Raw genomic sequence first — 5270 nt, forward strand, 5'->3', positions numbered from 1 at the left:
ATTAATTTAGAAAATCTTTTCAGGACCCCACCTTGATGTTTCAGGACCCTACTTTGGGTTCCGACCCCAACTTTGGGGAACACTGCTCTAAGCATTAAGAAAAAACACGAAGGCAGAAAGATGAGTAAAGTGAGCCCACCTTTGATGCCCCTCTGAGCCCCCAGGCGAGGTAGGATCAGAGTCGGGCCCAAGGCGGGCCAACTGATTTGTGAAAGAGCAACCTGCAGTTCTGCACTCAGAAAATGATAATGAGCTGATGACATCAGAGCGCCACTGCAGGATTAATCAAAAGTTTTATTACAGAGGGATGTTAAAGGTGATGAGAAACAACTTTGTAGTCAGTTTAACAAATCCTGAACCAGGATTGTTAAAGTTTATGTTGGGGTCAAAAGTAAGAGAAATTTAGGAGAAGAATACCAACATGTTCTTGCATGAGGCCCATTTACACTGCATCTGCAGCCATCCACCAAAATTCGATCGGATACATTTTGCTTTACTTTTACTTTTATCACTGGATTTATTGCACAATTTCACATTTCCTGTCAATGCTTCTCACCACACACGGTGTAAAATCCAAGACCCACAGAAAGTTTCAGATTTTTCCAAATACTTATTCAACCAAAATTTAAAAAGCAGTGACTGATTTTTATTTCTTCAATGATTTTGTTATTTAAAATTTTCCTCTGATTCTGTGTTTGAACCATGTTTCACCATGTGGAGAACCTCTATAACTCTAGAAAATACATTTGTTTTGAGTCTACTTTTCCCTTTCTCTAAGTATTGAAATGTTTATTCTTATTTTTAGATTTGCAGAGATCAAGGTCTAATGATGACACATCTAATGGTCGTACTGGTTTGTACCCAGTCTCCTGTTCTTTCAGGCCATAAAACAATAAGAAGCTTGAGGAATTAGAGGAATCTGTTGGACCCTGCTCGGTGCTGACAGGTATCTGCTGGTCTGGAAGCTCTCTGCCACCACAGAGACAAACAGAGCTCTGTGGTTCACCTCAGAAGGCACGTGGTCAGGTTGGGTTTCTTACACAAGCAGTGCGGGCCTGTTTCAGATGATCCCAGTGGTTTTACAGCTCTGCAGTCGTGATGGAGGGAAGGCATCCTCTCTGTGGGACACACGTCTGACATATGCTGCACTGATACCTGAGACCCTGTTTGGACGGCGCCACAAAGCCTCTTCTGGTCCACGCCCTCTTTTCATATCTGAGAATACCATAAGGCTGTTGCATAAAGCTTTGTGTCACTGATCTGACTACACCCCTCAGTTATCTTGTTTTAATAAAAAAGGACAACAAAGAGCAACAAAGCAGCTGCTGAACATCTGCTCCTCTATTATTTCAGAGGTATGTCTGAACTTTACTCTAAATTTTTACATCAAAATAACATTATTTTTAATTTTATGAGTCTGAGTGGTGATTCTCAGCTACCACACCAATCTGTGAAAACCTACACACAAAGGCTACGTTCACACTGCAGGCAAATATGACCCAAATCAACCTGAACCTGACAAATCTGACATTTTCCAGAGTTAAGCTCCAGAACAGAAGTCCAGTTGCTTGTAGTATCAGTAAGTTGTTTCTTTTTCAAAAATAAAATGACAAACGATAATCGAGAGTTTTTTTTTTTTTTGGTTTTTAAACACAAAAAAGCAAAATTATATAAAAAAAGATTTTTGTTGTAATGGTTAAAGCCAAGACAAGCTTTACGAGGTGTTAGCGCACCATTTGTTATTTCTGGTGGAACCGCAAATCCGCATGGCGCATAACTTTAGAATGGTAAATGGTAAGTGGACTGTATTTATATAGTAAGTAAGTAAAGTTTTATTTATAAAGCACCTTTCACAGAAATATATTCACAAGGTGCTGTACAATCATTAACAGTAAAAAAATGGTGAAAAGAATAAGATGAAAACAGAAAAACATAATCAAACATAAGCAACGAAAAATTGAAACATCAAATCAAGAAATTAATTTCAAAAATTGTGAATCAAACACAAGGTCAATGCAGTTCAAAATATACAATAATACATAAAACATAATGAATGTGGGAGAGAAAAATATGGCGTAAGTTCAATAATTAAAAACACAGATTAGTGAAGCGTTCACAATGGCCTGCACTAATGGTGAAAGGGTTAGCTAAACGCTTGAGTGAAAAAGTGAGTTTTTAGGTGTTTCTTGAAAGAGACAATGTTATCAAGGGAGCGCAGATTAAAAGGGGAGTTCATTCCACATTATTACAAATAACTTCATTTCTGGACATTTATGGTTTGATTTCTTTGTATGTATGGATCACTTGGGTTGTTACCAACATCTGGTGAAAATTTCATGTCATTAGCACCTCTAGTAATATATTTACTGAGAAAAATGGTGACGTGTTCAATACTTATTTTACCCGCTGTATATACAGCACCTTTGTATCGATCCAGGACACTCAAAGCTCTTCACACCACAATCTGTGTCCTCATTTACCCATTCACACAGCACTCTATTAGGTCTCTACAAAGCTAACATATACAGTCATCTGTGGAGACTAATCAGTGTTAATCACATTTATACACTGATGGGACACATCAGAGGTATTGGGCTGAAGTGTCTTGCCCAAGGACACAACAACTGAGACAGCTGGACGGGGGATCGAACCAGCAACGTTCCAGGATGACTCCCCTAACCAGTCTCCCACAGTCGCCCCTAGAAACAGGGACACACCTCAGTGAGAGCTGACAATCTTACCGTGAACAAAATTGCTTTAATATAAATAATTAATTATGATAATTAATAATAAAATGCAGTCATTGCTAAAATCTGAATAGTTTCTGTTTTTAAGCAGTCTTCTTCCAGCCACTATAAACTCTTCTTCTTTGTCCACCTCCATCATTTCCTGTACATATTAACACAACAACCTATTATTTTATTTTGGATTTAGACAACTGAAGCAAAAAAACATCCAACAGTGTGGATTCTTAATTAGTTTGATTTTACATTGAAAATAGAAAAAAACAACACAGTTTTTTTCTTTTTGCAATTTTATTTTGAAATGTTAAAAAAGTTTAAAGAACAAACCAAACACAGATGGACCTTTATCTTCCAGCAGCGTTTGTTAAAGTGCTTGTTGTAGTGAAGCTTTTAGTGTGACCAACAGGAATGTGTTAACTCATCAGACACAACGCAGGACAACAGGAACAACTGCAGTCAAAGAAACTTTTACTGCAGTCATGTAGTTGGTTGTGTGTGTGTGTGTGTGTGTGTGTGTGTGTGTGTGTGTGTGTGTGTGTGTGTGTGTGGATGGGGTACTAACAAAGACCTCCAATGTGGCCCTGATGAATGTTTACCTCATGCAGGGCCAGTAGGTGACATATTTCTGGGAGTGCTCATTCATTAGACTAAAGATTTACCCCCCCCACACACACACACACACTGCCCCCTCCTCTTTGTTTGTCTTGGCAGATGTGAAGCAGGCTCTTTCCTTTCTGTCTCCTTTATTTTCAGTTTCTGCTGTGGGGGTAGACTCTCTGTGCCTAAAAGCACCATGTGTTTTTCATTTTGGGCTCATTTGTGAGTAAAACTGCTTCAGGTTTCCTGGCTCAGCTGAGTCCAGCAGGCTGCAGACCCTCCTGGTGGTGGGCTTTAGGTTTTAAAGGAGCCCAAACCAGAGGCCATCTTCCTCTGAGGTGGCTTTGTGCTGCAGCACCGTTCCCTTTTGCTTTTAGCTGGAATTTCATCATCGTTGCACCGAAGAAGCAAGTTGTTTTGGTGTAAACACTTTACTCAGTACACAGCTGTAAGTAACGGGTGAATACTCCAGGAAAACTATGAAGCTGATGTAAGAACAATCGTTTGATATTTTGCTATTGTTTCAGTGCAACTAGATGTTAAATCAATTATTTAAAAAGTTGTGAACGGGCTGTACCTATAGAGAACGTGTTACCAATCAGGCTTCACAAAGTGCTTCACGTTACAATCTGTGTCCTCATTTACTGCCCCCCCCCCCCCCCCCCCCCCCCCACACACACACACACACATTTGTGTACTTGAGTCAAACTGAGGACTTTGTATTGACCTCCATTCAAATTTGTAACTGCATTCATGAACCCAATTTTCTTAACTCTAACCATTACTAGTCTTTTCCTAATCCTAACCCTTATAGTCTGTTCTGAACCCCGTGGCGGCTGGTGGATTTTTCTTCAGGGGGGGGCTACAACTCCGAAATAGACGTATCTCAAAAAGCAATCAAACAAGTACTAAGTTGTTTCATGTCAGTGTATTAATTAAACAAATGAAAATAATAAAACAGTCATGTAGTGTTTTAGTTTTAGTACATAAATTTTGCTCTTCAGTTACTGAGAATCAAATCTCTCCATGACTCTGGTTAAAGTCAGGGACGTTTCAACCAGATTCTTCTCTATAGAGCATGGTCAGTGCAGTGAGATGTGATGTTGTACCTGAGGAAAGTCTGGATTCTCTTCAGTGTTGAAGCTCCTCTCAGATTCAGCTGTGGTCAGAGGAGATGTGATGAGAACCTTCAGCAGAGTCACAGTAGCCGTGTTTCCATCCAATTTTAATTCAAATTTTGTGCGAATTTTTAAAAATTTGCAAAAATGCAAAAACGAAGAAATGCAAATCAGACGTGTTTCCATCAGCTGGCTTGAAGTGAATCAGTCACGCATGCGTGTGGTAAACAGGAAGTAAAAGTCTCATCTCAGGAAAATGGAGAGAAGTTATCAGGAACGTGTTGCTACTGTCAGGTAAGTTATAATTATTCTGTTATCAACTAGTTTTGGTGATTTTACTGCTGTCTGGAGACGTAGAGGAAGTGATGCAATTCTCTTCACGTTACGGGATTAACTGAGAATATGCCGACAGCGGGAGGAGGGTCCAGCTGCGAGTCGCTCTGGTACCGGGACCTGTTTCGGTCAGACAGTGGGAACAGCAGATCAACATGTAGGTAAATGTTCGCTACGTCAGACCTGATTTGAAAAATGTGTTTCCATCTCCTTTTTGCACATTAAATCTTTTTCAAAAACCCAAAAACCACCTCAAGCGAGCGTATCAAGTTTGATGCGAATTAGAGGAAGTTTTTTCAAATCAAGCCGTTTCCATCCACCTTTTCTGATGCGATACTTCAAAATGGGCATTAAAAAACCTTGATGGAAACATGGCTACAGTCTCTGAAGGTGTCCTGCAGATTGTTCTCCATGAAGAGCAGCTGGTTCAGAGCCGCAGCACCACTGCAGCTCCTGAACTACGTCAGACTTCTTGGTC

Source organism: Austrofundulus limnaeus, unplaced genomic scaffold (genome assembly GCF_001266775.1).
Source record: "Austrofundulus limnaeus strain Quisiro unplaced genomic scaffold, Austrofundulus_limnaeus-1.0 Scaffold630, whole genome shotgun sequence".
Classification (NCBI taxonomy): Eukaryota; Metazoa; Chordata; class Actinopteri; order Cyprinodontiformes; family Rivulidae; genus Austrofundulus; species Austrofundulus limnaeus.